The sequence below is a fragment of the Cygnus atratus genome, chromosome 5 (genome assembly GCF_013377495.2).
Source record: "Cygnus atratus isolate AKBS03 ecotype Queensland, Australia chromosome 5, CAtr_DNAZoo_HiC_assembly, whole genome shotgun sequence".
In the NCBI taxonomy this organism is placed as follows: Eukaryota; Metazoa; Chordata; class Aves; order Anseriformes; family Anatidae; genus Cygnus; species Cygnus atratus.
This window is the reverse complement of record NC_066366.1, coordinates 18,020,533-18,035,090: the sequence shown is the minus strand read 5'-3', so window position 1 is coordinate 18,035,090 and position 14,558 is coordinate 18,020,533. Positions and strand designations below refer to the sequence as shown.

At 37.3% G+C, this 14,558-nt stretch overlaps 2 long non-coding RNA genes across 11 annotated transcripts in view; one reads left to right on the top strand and one right to left on the bottom strand.

The window, feature by feature from the left end:
- LOC118250843 (uncharacterized) overlaps positions 1–11,491 on the top strand; it is a 201,887-nt gene extending 190,396 nt beyond the window's left edge. For 2 of the 3 annotated variants that reach the window (XR_004779591.1, XR_004779592.1), the window contains one exon: positions 7,360–7,444. This is a non-coding gene — a long non-coding RNA (uncharacterized LOC118250843). Of the gene's footprint in view, positions 1–7,359; positions 7,445–10,006 lie in introns of those variants that run through there. The other variant, XR_007708432.1, reaches the window with a different exon arrangement.
- Positions 5,704–14,558, bottom strand: part of LOC118250842 (uncharacterized) — a 28,418-nt gene continuing 19,563 nt past the window's right edge. For 5 of the 8 annotated variants that reach the window (XR_004779585.2, XR_004779582.2, XR_004779587.2 and 2 more), the window contains 2 exons: positions 11,535–11,641; positions 6,826–8,603 (listed from right to left, as the gene is read on the bottom strand). This is a non-coding gene — a long non-coding RNA (uncharacterized LOC118250842). The other 3 variants (XR_004779583.2, XR_004779588.2, XR_004779589.2) reach the window with 3 other exon arrangements.

The following is a 14,558-nucleotide window of genomic DNA, read 5'->3' as shown; positions in this document are numbered from 1 at the left end:
CATTTTCAGGGAGAGCGCTGGTCTTCTCTCACCACACAGTAATTAACATGAGAATGAGCAACGAGCCATGTGGAGGGACTTTGTGGGGAAGCAGGGAGGAGTGACAGGACTATGCATTTTGTTGCCATTGTGGATTCCTGCTGGAATGAAGTATCTGTGTAACCATGGCCTGAGAGGTTTCATCTAAAGGTCTGAGTAGAAATCAGCAAAGCATTCTTCGTTTCTACTTCCAGAGGAGAGGTGGAGTCTAGGTCTTGCACCTAGAACCTATTTACTGGTCTGAAAATGGGGTTGTAAAGAGAATATTAGGGTTTGTAACCTTTGTTGTTGTTGTTGTTTCTCTAGTGGCTCCATTTATGAAAAAGAAATATTAAAATGTCTGCCTGTGAAAGCAACTTTCTACCAGACTCTGAGATGAGTTCCTAAATGTTCTGTGCTGTAGTCTTCCCTAGTAATTCTTGATGTGCAGTGTGTATCTTACCATGCAGGAAATGCAGAGTTGAAGGACATTGAACACTAAGAATTCTTCCACTGTCTTATGATTACGGAAACATCTGTTCTCAATAACCCTCTGATGATCATCTGTAAAAATTCAGTGTCTAATTGTTCCCAATATTTTCCATTTTTAACTCTGACTCTGAACAGTCCAAACTTCAGATGTGTTTCCCTTACCAACCACTTACCTTACATAGACCTGAAACCTATGTACAGCTCTTGCCTTCATACAAATGCTTCACAAATTTTCACACTGTTTTGGTGTGACATTCAGCTTTGAATGGTTAGACTTTTTATCTGAACTTGGAGTTTTGGAGTATTTCATATTTCACGGTCTGACGTTTATGCTTCGTGTTTGTCTCTGGTTTCTGACCTGTAGTGAGAAGACCAGACTATTAAATGCAAGTGGTGCTGAATGCAAACACATTCATCTCTCATGAAGATGTTTCATTTTGAAGTTGCAGAACAAAGTCAGAAAAAAACACTTATCATAACGCACACACAATGACCACTACAGAATTTCTTACCATTAGGACGTTTTCTCAGGTTTGTGTTGCAAGTCTCTCTGTCTCCCTAGCTTCTAGCAGAACTTCTGCACTATCTTCACTGAACGAAGTCTCAATACCAGAATGTGTATCTCTGAATATTTCCACAAAACCTAGGTTTCTTTAATGTGAAGATATTCTGCCTTCATGCAGAAAATAGTTTCAGCACTTCTGTGAATGACACAGTCTCTGAAGTACAACCAGCCCTTGTAATCGCAACAAGGCAATTCAGAATAAAAGAAAAAAAGAAAAAAAAAAAGAAAAGAGGGGTCAAGGACTAGATGTGAGAGTGTTCAGAACATTATAGAAGTGGAACTAGGATTTTCTCTCTTTTTTTACGCTGTGTGTATATTATAGTTCTCATTCATATTTATGTCGTATCTTACAAGTGGCAGAAAACTGCTGTTAAACTTCATAATATCACTGCAAATATCCAAGATTTCTGCCCTGTCTGGTAGACCTCTTTGCCTCACTTACAAGTTTCTCATTTTGTCTATTCTCAGAAAACAGAGCTTCCCCTTCAACATAAGCATTTGAAAAGAGAGAAGTCCTGAACTGGATGATCCCTTAGAGCTCAAGAGGGGCATCTCCAGTGCTGTCTACAGGGGAAACAGAAATGTCGCAGGGTTCCAGGTGCTGCCCCACCTTTGCCATGCATAATTTTACTGCAAACATAAGCAGCCAGTGCCAGTAAATATCTCTCACTCTAACATGGCATGGGACCAACACTGGAAATGAACTTGCCCCATCCTCAGCACAGGCAGTTCTGGTATGAGCTTAGTAGAGATGGAAGGCGCTTGAAGCAATCAGTGGTGACTTAGGAGCACCATGGGAGAAAGTCAGCCCACCACAAGCAAATTTGTCTGCTGTCTAGATGTACTAATGAAACACTATAAAAGCAGATGAAAAAAACAAAGAGAGAATTGGAAGTTATATATTCAGATTTTCAGCATTTATTTTAAATCATGTTTCAGTCCACTATTTGATATTCAGTTTTGTTATTTGTTTTCTGATAATTAAAAGAAAAAAATCATTTCTCTTTTGGTCTATATATTGAATCATGCAAGGAATGGTTTATACAGAATAGCCCCACTCCATCTTCTAAAAGAAGACAAAGGTCAGCATTTTGCAGGCCTAAATCCTAAGTGCTGCAAGTTTCTGACACCAGGTAAACTGAAAAAAACTCTGCAATAACTTAACTTCTTTTCTTTTTGAATGTATGAATGTCTGGTGCTGGAAGGGCGCTGGAAGGTATCTAGAGCCATTGATAAGAAAGGCATTTGAGGATACTTAGCATTATCCAGGAAATAGTCAGCGTCTTCCAAAATTCAGTGTCTTGGCAGGCAGGAGCAGAGATGTAGATATTTTAACATTAAAAAAAAAAAAAAGTGAAGGATTCATCCTACTTCTAGGTAGCATTTTAAAGCTAGCATGGTTAAGGCATGCCCAGTGCTGTTGCCAGCAGCTTGCAAACTGTTTACTTTTGACTTTCTTCTGTATGAAGGACCAGATCAGTGTTGTGGGTGCCATTTAGCATGAGCGTAGAGCAAGCTTCAGGCTTGTGCCTCAAGTGGTTTCGCCACCAGACCATTTGTATTTTGAACAAACTCTCCCATAGTTCAGCTCATGTAAATTGCACTGCAGTTCCTGATATCACTTGATGATCTGTTCTTCCATTTGTAATTCTGATATCTGAACTTTTTGGAACATAATCACACAGAATTAAGGCATTTGAAGCAATGAGTGTAGTCAAAGCCCATGAAATAAAACCAGGAGCATATATAAAATAAAAGTATTTATGATATGAGTATATAAATTATGAATTTTTTGAATCTTACAAAAATTTTAGCAGCCCCCTGGCCAGAATTCCAAAACTGGTGATGAGGTGAGAGACAGGTGAGAAATAAGAATTTTTCAAGTCAGAGATATTTTTCTGTTTGTGGTTCATGTCATTTTATTTGAAAAAAAATCTATGATTCATCTCCCCCAAAAGACATATATGTATGTACGCATGTACATACATCACAGTGGTATGTGTGTGTATGAAAAGTATATATATATATATGTAATATATAGAAAAGTTATAGAGAAAACCTTATGGAAGAAAAAACTATTTGTATGACTGATGAGTCTAGTACTGAATTCCATAATGGCTTGGGGCATTCAGATAGAGTAAATCATAAATAACAATAAATCTGTTTTTGTTGGAACTTTAAAACAACTTTGTTATTTTCTCTTCTATGTTGCTTTGAAAATTATGGTATGTTTTCACTGATCTGCCTTCAACAGGGTTTAGTTTCCATTTATGTGATGCAATTTACACTCCATTAATTTGAACTTTACCGGTAGAATAAAAAGACACCCAGAAAAACAGAGTGTGATATTCTGGCATTTTATTCTGTCTGTAGTGAAGTACAGGCTTCATTTCAATTCCAAGGACTGAGCTTGTAGAAATAGAATGTGTATAGATAGAACTAAAGATAATATTAAACCTGCATTTATAAAACAGAAGTTTTCTGCACATATAAACCCACATTTGCATGTGTAATATAAGTTGATTCTTGCTTATGTAATATCTTGCCAGTGTAAGCATGCAAGACATAGGTCAGTTGTTAAAGTGATGCATACATATAACTTGCAAATTCCATTTGATCTATTGTCTACAAACGTGTGAATCTGAATAAACAGCAGCACACAAGTTCATATCGTGAGATGGAGAAGCAAACTATGATAATAAAATACCTCTTTCTTCATCATTCTTAAATTCCCAGAAGTCTGAGGCAGTTTTGAACCTTGCTATAAAAACAAAGCATTTTAATGGGTATTCATATATTTGCAATGACATTCCTATTCCCCTTGTCAGGAAGATGTTGACCCATTCTTTTTTATATATTGTTAGTACACTGAAGTTGTATAGACTTACAGCATTTTTAGAGAGACTATAGACTAAGCATGCCCTAACAGTAGAATAAAAAGTGGTTTATTTGTATTTTGCAATTTATGAGAAAATTTTCACGTGCAACACCTGGCCCGTTGCAGATCCAAGTGCAGCCATGGTACTGCTGTGAACGCTACTGGTGCTGAGGTCAGTAAACGTACCCTGTTGCCTAGAAAAGAGACAGTTGTTCCTTGCTGCTGCATAATATGCAGGACATACACTTGGCAACTGAGAGAATTAAGTTGATTCTGCTGTAGTAAAGGATTGGTGGAGACTCAAATTTCCCATTAGATAGAAAAGCATCGTACTGTAGTTGAGATACTTCATTTTGAATGACTAGTGAAATAATATGGTGGCTAGGCAGTAAGTCCTATCACACAGGCACTCATCTGGAAAAATCCACTGTATTCTTACTAGGAGACCCTCTGCCATTAAGCTGCTATCTGACCCTGTATGTGAAGTGACAATAATGGTACTTAATGGCCTTTGTGGGTTGCTTGTTTATTTATTACAGCAGTGTACATTACCATAATGGATTAACAAGCCTATTTCCAACTGACAAAAAAAATTACTTTTTAGTTTTTATCAGTGAAATACAGTCAGTCATCCAACAATTTGCTTCTTTGGCATACCCTCCACTTGCTATAATGAGGAATAAACCAAGAGTATATCTCAAGAAATATATGGTTAGAAACAATGCTTTTATGTTTTCCATATTTTGTTATTTTTGCCTCAAATCATAGTTCAGTTCAGTGTGATCTGACATGGCTGAAATACTGAACCCCCACTCCTCCAAAGCAGTGTTTATTATAGAAACCCACAAACTTAACCTAACCTAGAGCAGCTTTTCCAACAGTGATATAATTACAGTAGTTATTGTTGCAATAAACCAGATGTTCCTGAACTGGAATGAAAGCACTTCCCCCTGCCCCCTGCATTACATTTGTTATATTGCCTCTTTTCAAGTTTCACATCAGCTGTTCAGAAAGCTTTTCCTTGGTTGAGTGTCATTTACAGATTCTTGCTGCATGAGTCTTTTAGCTTAAAAGAATGAAACACTAGGAAATTTTGAATTTTCTTTGCTTTCCTTAAAACCTCAAACATGACAGTTATCAATGTCACTCATTCTTGCCCAGGGTCAAAGACATTTTTTGTCCTTTAGGATACTTTCACTTGGTTAAAAAAAAACACTTTGAAAAAACTACTTAGTTTTCAGATTGAATGAGTACATTGTTCTCTACAAAAAAGAAATGTTCCCCTCCTCCAAATCAATGAAGTTCAGGCAGACTTCAGTGAAGAGATAATTTTACCCCACCATTTTGAGTAACATGCTTGTTAGGCGATAGGGGTAGCTTTGTAGAACAGCATCTTTTTAACTGCTGTATCAGCTGTGGTTACAACTGTGAACCATGAACAACCATTCAAGGCAAATAAAGAGCCCATATTTAAAATCCCATCAGAAGATCATAGTTAATCCTACACTAGACCATTAATTATCTATCATTATTTAAATGTTACACTTTCTATATTTTTAACAGTGCATTAGTCAACATATTTTTAATATTTTCCAGCCTAATCAAGTCCTAACTGCAAAGAATATTTTGCCAAGAAATAAGTGGACTGTGTTTAAACTACTAGGGCCTTAGATACGAAAGTCGTTGTATATATTTTACTATATGTGCAAGAAAACCTGTCTAAGAGCAATGAATACGAAAAGTCAAGGAGAACAGTTAGCAGATTACTTTATTACACTTACTGTGCCATATAATAATACAATAAAGAAACATAAACCGGTCTTCAGGTTTTGATAAGTTACAGATAAGTTCTCATGAAAATACAGGAACGGTAAGAATGAAGTATCTTATCAGCTATCTGAACGTGCCATGGCAATCCTGGAAGAAACCTTTGTAATGTTCAGTTATACGAGCTACTCATTTTTCTGTTCATTAGTGGTAACCTATTAGTCAACCCATCCCCGTGGTAACTGTACTGTAACGAGGGAGACAAACCAGGGATGAATTCACCCATGAAGTGGTCTGCTAAATTTTCACTTAGTAAAATGTAAATGTTTCTTATAGAAGGAATTTACATGACTCTGAAACACTGTCCAATTTTTCACTGATGTGGTAGGGGATGCAGACATTGTTGGCCTGATTTTATAAAAATCTTTGAAAACAGTCCATAAAATATCTGAGGAAACCCAAGAGGCACCCACACGTTTGGAAGCAGATTATAAGACAGCTCTGCTGCGCAGCCACAGTCATCTCTCTGTGTTCAAAAGAAACTGTATCAATTTCACATTTTTTGCCTTCCTAATGAGAATGTGTCAGAGCTGAAATAAATAAATAAATAGGACCCCTGTCCAGGGAGCCTTGATGTCCTTCCCATCGTGGAGACCGGGAGGCCCCTGTGCTTCCTCCCTTGGCCGTGACATGCCCAGTGAATATTTCCACCACCCACACTTCATTCATTCTTAACTCTCCTCACCCACTCATCGTTACAGCTGTGCAAAGCATCCATTACAAACCCTGAAGCCATGTGAAACCTACCTTCTTAACTTTGTTATGTGCTTCACACAGCTGGGATTGGTTGGGCTTTGGGTAAATTACCTTTTGAGACCATGTTTTCATGCAAATTTGGGCCCAGGCTAAGATGGATGATTTATGAGTTGCATATTCTGAAAATCACTGAGAGAGTTTCGTATCACTGCATCATGCTTCACTGTGTAGATCTCTGTCATATTCATGGTAATCAAAAAAGATATGTATATAGGACACTGCGAAAGGGAATAATGTCCCAGACGTGCTCTGTGCATTACAAACAGTTCCTGGCCTGAAAGACCTGAGAAAAAAATGAGCTCTTTTTAATTCTTTAACACTTTATTGATTCAAAGTGTAACTAACTCATAAATTTTTATTACATTCCTTTGTTTAGCACATACACATGTCAACAGCATTTCAATTAGATACGAACTTGTGCAAATAGTTGCCGTAACTATGCTCTCAGACAGGAAGTAGAAGGAAACCCAAACTACAAAATTCAGATTTGGAGCTAGATTTTCTATTGTCAAAATGAGAGATTTATTTGGTTGGTGATAAAGGTCTGAATTTGCAAAATATACAATAGTAAAAAAAAAAAAAAAAAACGATTCAAAGGACAGGATTCAATGTAAGAGGCTCTGTGACTTCTTAGTCAGACAGTATTAAAGAAACTAACAGTGAATTTCACATTTTATTTTTTAAGGGAAGCTCAGACTATTTAAGGCAGGAACACCAAACAAATCACTTAACATCTCAGTTTGTAACAAAAGAACTTCCTTCATTTTGGTTTGTGACATGACAACTTTTTATCTGTAAAACAATCTTTTCTCTTTTTTTGTAGTGAATGAATCCATGCAGAAGATCATGAACACATTGCCAAATCATATTTGCGAAACGCCGCTTCCTGCTGATACCCAAATATTAATGTAAGTGAAATCCAAATGAACTGCTGTAGTGTGTGGTGAATATAGCATTGTAAAGAGGTGATTTCAGTTATTTTTTTAAAATCCTTGAATGTGGACATTTATCAAAGTGCCTTCAAGATAAGTGGAAAAAAGGCTTGAGGCAATTTGTATAAATCCTGAAAATGGCTTGAGCTGGAATTACCCTGGACTTAAGGTCATACTGAGAGAAGTATCGAGACATGGGATGCAGCTGAGCAAATGTAGATATGTACAGTGTACGCAGTTATAACTGAATGAGTCACCATAGCATGAGGCACTATCAGGCCTCAATTCACATTATCCTTGATATGTAAGATAGGTAAGATGAACCACAGCCTAGAGGTGCCTCTTTCTTCCCATCAGCTACAAGGTGGATGAGAGCGAACAGCTGATGAGTAGCTCTCTACCTCCACGTTAGGTGAGGTGAGTGCCACTCAGTGTCTGCTAAACAGGGCTGAGTGCCTTCCCCACTGCAAAATTTGGTGGAGGAGGAAGGAAGTCAGAACACTCAGTGCTGCAGAGGTCAGCGCTCTAGCCTGTGCCACTGCACACAGAATTCTTCCCTTGGTCAAGAATCACTAAATAAAAACAGTATGTAAAAGATCAGCAGGAAACATTAACAGTAAGTGACAAGAGGTATTCTGCGAAGAAATGAGCCGCAAGAGTAAAATAGAAGCAGGCTAGTACTGCAACATCAGAACCCCAAAGTGTACTTACAATGGTCTTTAATCACCACCTTCACCATGTCCATTTGTTACTTGTACTTGTTGAAACATTGCATTCGCCTTTTACTTAGGGCCTGGTTTTGTTGAAGTGCTGAGCATCCTCATCTCACATCAACATCAACACATTGTAGACTTATACCCAGGGAGAGATAAAATATGGCACGTAATGTTTCATATCACGTATGTGTGGATAGCTGTGAATCAAGGAAACAATTGCTTTTAAATAAATGATGTGAGAATAGAAAAGTGATAACATAATGCATGATTTGAGAGCAAAAGCCCAGCTCCTTTGAATTCATTTCAATAGCAGTAAAGAGTGGTGCCACTAGCAGGGCTGTTCTGAGGAGTCCATTGGTATTTCCACTGTATATTATTGATTGCTGGGGTTGGTATCTGTCATTGCGAGTCATGGTGAGCTGCAATTTAGTGTGGAAAAAAAAAAAAAAAGAATGTTTAAATAGCTGAAATGATGAAAATCCTCTCTCCTCCTCTCTCTGCATCACAAACAAATAAAATACAATTTTGAAATTTTATGAAATATTTGCCAAACCTCATATCATAAACACCTTCCTTTTAAGTGAATGGGTAGTAAACAAGATGAACAAGATAAGCTAGCTTAATATTTAAAAGATTTGCTCAACACAAATCCTTTCCTTTTCACAAGGGCTTTTGTTACAAAATGCGAAATACATTACAAGCCTCATTTAACCGTAATATTATAAAAAAAAAAAGAAAAAAAAAAGAAAAAAAAAACCCTACTGGCAATTTGTAATGAATGCTCAAGTAAATGTATTTGTTCATCTATCTGTCCCAAACAGAAGTGTCATAAAAAACATTAGAACTGAAATTTACTCCCACTGAAGTCTGCAATAGCATTTCCATTGGCTGGAGGAGGACTTGGTTCCTGGGAAGTTCAGTTCAAAGATGATTATCTTTCTATCAGCAAGTCTAGGAGCGTGGACTCCATGGCCTTCCACATGAACGCTAAAGGAAATAAAGTGCTATAAATCCCTGTTTCTGCAATGATAAGTATTCTGGCCCCAGTTTAAGTATATAGAAATAAATTACAGTTATATGAGTTTTCAAATCCTACAAAATCTCTGGGTTACCACATCTGCTATCCTACGAAAGGTGTATCTTCCAAGGCTCTTGTTAAAACTGTGACTTAAAAAGCAGTCCAGGGCCCATTTCAGTGTTTGTTATCAGACGGCTCAATTACTTAAGTTACACTTCCTGGCTAAAGAAGGTCCCAGACTCTTTGTTTTGGCTATATACAGATTTTGCCAAATTCACTGTTCATAATCCAGAAATAAAGACTGGTTTATCTGGGAATTTTCAAATAAATTGGATAAGATTGTGACTCAATTAATATAAAAGTAGACCTGTAAGGGCTTCCCAAAGTTGATTTTAGTTTGGCCTGGTAAATAACCAGTTTTTCAAAACTCTCTGGTGGCTAAAGGTAGTTGCAAAGTATTTTGGTCATGCATGTCAAGCATATAGGTCAGAAGTAAGCAGATTTCTTCCTGGTTCTTCATCCTTTCTTGTGTGTTTTATTCACAACTTTTCATTACTTGAGATGACTATGGTTTTGTACAGCTTTGAATGGTACTCTACACATGGCTGCACACTTTTGAGCCACTACTAAGTGAAATTCAGCACATCGTAAGTTGTTCGGCTTGGAGAACAGGAGAGTTAGCTAGTGGGGGGAATCAGGTGTCCCTGCTGACATGCTCTCTGTTCACAAGACGCTTGAACCCTGCTGTCCTGAGCACATGAGGACTCATGTAATCAGAGAAATATTTCTTGTTCTCATTCCCAGAATCTTTTCAGCAAACATCAGGACTGAAATCCCCCTCTCCAGGCTCCTCCCAGAGCTGTGCGCCACAACTCCTGCAGACTGCCTACCTCTCCTTCAGGTCTGCTTCTGAGCTCTCTCTGCTTTTGCATCTACTCTCTCTTTTCTACATACAGCCCTGCCCAAAACAAACTCACCAAGGCTCCCCACCCAGATCTTTTGAATTCCTAGGCAACCTTGCATTTGCCTTTGTTTTGGGCAGAAACGTGTGCTGAACTGTCTTTTACAACTGAGAAGAGAAGGGCGGTGGTTAAGCCTACCATTTTCAACAAGGCTTAACCCAGCCTATAACAAAACCCTCAGTAAGGATGTAACCACTTCACAACTGTGTATGCGTGTGTGTGTGTGGTATGTGGAAAGGAATTTGCAGAAGAAATGGCCATCCTTCCCCAAATTTCCAGCTGGACAGGAGCCACAATCAGGATGAGGACAGTTTAGTTCATTTGACAGTTGCACACAGGAAAGATGCATAGTTCTTAGCAGCTTATTTCTGTTGGGACTAGAGATACTGGTGCCCTTATGGTTTCTACTTCAGACATCAATGCACTCTGCAGCTTTTCTGTTCCGAGCTGATTCAATCTGAGCACCAGTGTGGAAGCCAAGGAGGCCACACTAGATGTGAAGCTTGTGTACTCAGTGATGCAGGTCTTCAAGGCTGGAACCAGCCTCCACCTGACCAGCTTGGAGGGTGCGGAAGAGCCTTTCCTGGTCCGCACTTGTCTGAGTTCACAAGCCAATCTGTATTGGCAAGCCTTTGCCTTCCTGAGACCATGAGATTTGGCATGGTTGGATTATCTATGGAGGTCTCTCTGCTGATGCTTTGCTGTAAAAAACTCATTTATACTCTGCTCACAGATGCATAAAATATTGCTTATTGAACTTGTGTGTGTCATGTATGTCAATACCCAATAATGCTAATGTTGATCTTAATAAGACAGCGTTTTGTAACCTGAGTAGGCTTGTGCGTGATGTGTTCAGTGGTGGCAGAAGGAGTTCTCCAAAGCAATGTAGTCAGTTGTTAGCAGCAGACAAGTTGTGTGAAGGAAGGGAGTGGTTAGGAGGCGCTCCGTAACCTGGCATTTTCTTACAGACAGAGTTTAAGTTAAGGTGGGTTATCACACGTAGGCAACCCTAATCCCTTTTAAATGAAGGTTCTGTTTATAGAATATCAAGATCAGGATTATAAATCCCGGAACAAATCACCAGGTATAATTAAAAGGAATAATGCTAGTTATATTTTCCAGTCATTCTCAGTACTTTAAACTTGGTCTCTGTACTCCTTGGACTTCTCACAGGTAAGCAGAGATAGTATCTCTGTGATCTAATAGTAACCCGTTTACTATAGTTCCTTTGTACCATACATATGTGTAAATACATACCAGTGTTACACATTGTATATGGCATAACAAACTAGTTAATTCTTTCAGTTTTGCATTGCTATGTTCAACAGTGCTTCAGAAGTATTTCCAAAGAAATTTCCAACCTTATTTACCTTTTGTAGATAAATTCACTTTGCCTTTTTCATACTGTTTTTTGTGGTCATTTTCTAGCAGTCATCTTCAGTTCTCCAATGAGAAATTCACAGGAATAGAGAGGTTTCTTGACATGTCACGGAATATTAAAAAAAAAAAAATCTACTTAACCTTTATCACATAACTTTGCAACAAAAAATCTGATTCTGAGAGATAATGTACTTCCATCAAGGAAAGACAACTAAACAAAATGAAGTGCCACATGAACTAACCTTCCTATTGAAGAGGTAGCACTCCATTTTAAATTGAATACTTGTTAACGACTCCTTATAAGTAACTTTAAAAATAACTAAATTAACTTTAAAAAGAAAATGTTTACTGACAAGAAAAACAGAAAAAGGTGTTATGTTTTAGCAGTGTTAACTAGAATATATGTATTCTATCAGTACAGCCAATTACAGTAGTCAGTACAGTCAGTGGTAGTTAACTAGCAGATATTTGGTATAGTTAAAACAGTGGCTTGTAACACAACATACATAAAGCACAGTAAATAGTGAGATTAGTACAGAAGCATCCAATTACAGAGGTTTATCAATTGCAGTAAAGCTGCATATAACTTTGCTTTGAGAAACACACCAGGCTGGAAAAAGGATAATTATACTTTGCAGGTAAAGAGCAATTTCCTGACAAGAATCCAATTTATATTAAAAAATTGGGCTACATTTTTTTGTTTTGATTTTCCACTGAGGGTGTAGGGAAAAAAGAATACAGACTTGTTTTTTTCCTCATTATTTGGTGGTCCTTCCTTGAAACTTTCCAAACCAAAGCCATTTCTCACATCTGATTGGAACACAGATCTTTAAGACATTCAAGTAATTCAAATCAGATGTAAAAATCTAAGCTACACTATATGAAATTCAAGAACGATATAGTTCTGACAGGGTTAGACAAGTCTGCAGTATGGCACCTCTTTTAATCAATAACAGTCTCAGTTTCAGTTTATCTGTAAATATAATACTATAATTAAAAATGATCTACTGCATTAATTATTTCAATACCCAGTGTAGCAAATTACCAGATTAGTGACACTTTACATCTAAAATATTATTAGCAATTTCTTATCACTTTACGTGGCAATATGGTCTGTATCAGCTTATAGTTCCAATGAAAAATATTGAAGATCACTAATATCAATAAGCACTTCCTTATCTCAGCCATTTGTAACTGCTTGTATTGACTTTCATTACATTCTGGCAGTTCTGCTTATACCCAAATGGTAGTCATTAATTTCCACTAACTAAGGCACAACTATACATAATTTAAATTGTTTCCAATAAATGTTCAATTAATGTCTGTTATCTGCATTTAATTTCCATTGATTCCAGAAAGCTACTGTTGAGCTTAATTGCCACCATAATGAAAACAGTTTACCGTAAGTGTCATTGGGTCTCCAGTAATACCACTGGACAGCTCAAGGGACAGATTTCTCTCTTACTGTCAAGCATTAGGGAGCAGGGCTACACAGAGATTGCAGTGCAAATCAATGGCTAAAAACCCAAACAGCTGCAGCTGAAGTTGACCAAAGAACAGTATTTACCTCAGCAACAAATGCATACTTTTCTAGGATACCATTCCAGATGGCCAGAAAATATTCTAGAGGCTTTCTTAGGCTTAGTGTGTGAAAATAAAAGGGAATTACAATAGACTTTTGAAAGAAACATCGCATTCTGGCTTGAAGTGTGTTCCACTTGGGTTAAAATATTATATCTGACAAAGAGTTCTAGACCAACAGAAAAATCAGAGCAACTTGTTTAATCCTCCCCGCCCCCCCCCCCCCCCCCATTTTATTTCAATTTTATCCATGCAAATACTTTGGCTGGCCAAGGACTGTAAACAAAACAAAACAAAACCCTTATTTGTAGGACTGTTTCAAATATTTTTGGATAATATATAGGTTCATAGCAACACCTTCAAGTAACTCATTGAGATTGGATCATTTTAACATATTGTTGGGTATTTTACATAAAAATCAGTTACATTTAGACTCTCAGAAACTGCCAATTCATGAGAAAAAAAGCAATGGCTTAAGAGTGATGATCTTGTCTAATGTTCCTTTAGAAGAGAAAAACAAAAGAATCAACTTGCTGAAAATCAAATGTTACTACATTTTCAGAATGACATTTTCAATTTAGCATTGCAAATATTTTTTTTCTTATTTTCTGTACTATTTCAAATTGAGATCTAAATGAAATATTTAGCTTTTATTCAAACAAATCACTTGTCTGACCAACACTATTTTATTCATAATCATGCTTTGTAATCGCTTTCTGGATTCTTTTATTGCTTTCATTAGGACTGGAAGTAAAACTCACCCCTAAGACATTCCCTGAGATGAAAAATCTGTCTCTCAATGAGCTTCAGTTAATTAGAATATTTTTTCATTATCTTCACTTTCTGAATATGTTCAAAGTCTTATCCAAAGTAGAGTTTATTAAAATAGACCAGTCTTAAATGACTAAAAGCAGAGCTTTACTGTCAAGAAATTTGTCTCAGAAGGGAAGAATTGCTGCCTTCTAGCTATGAATACTGTTAAGGTCTGTCCTGCCAGTCAAAATGGACCTCCTGTACAAAAGTTGCCACACATCCCACATTTTAGTATGGTCAAATCTCGTCTGCTATGAAATGACAGTAGAGTATGTGTTTCCCTATGTTTTTATTACAGCCTACTGTTCTTTAACAGTTCTGCGTTTCTTTAGAAAATATAGCACACATAGGCTGGAGAGGCACAAATTACCATTAGATCTAGGACTAGATCTAGGATCCCAAAATTTGAAGACAATCCTGGTAGCTATTTATAGTGAACTGTTATTGTATTGTAGTGAATGTTCATCACTTATCACCAATTTCTCAGCACAGGAAAATGTGTGACTATCTCCACTGTCCCATTTCTGCCCTCTTGTATCTATGCTGCTCACCACAGAAACAGGGATCTTGTTGTAGACTTGACAATCCTAGTGTCCTGTAGACCTGAAATCTGTAGTGTC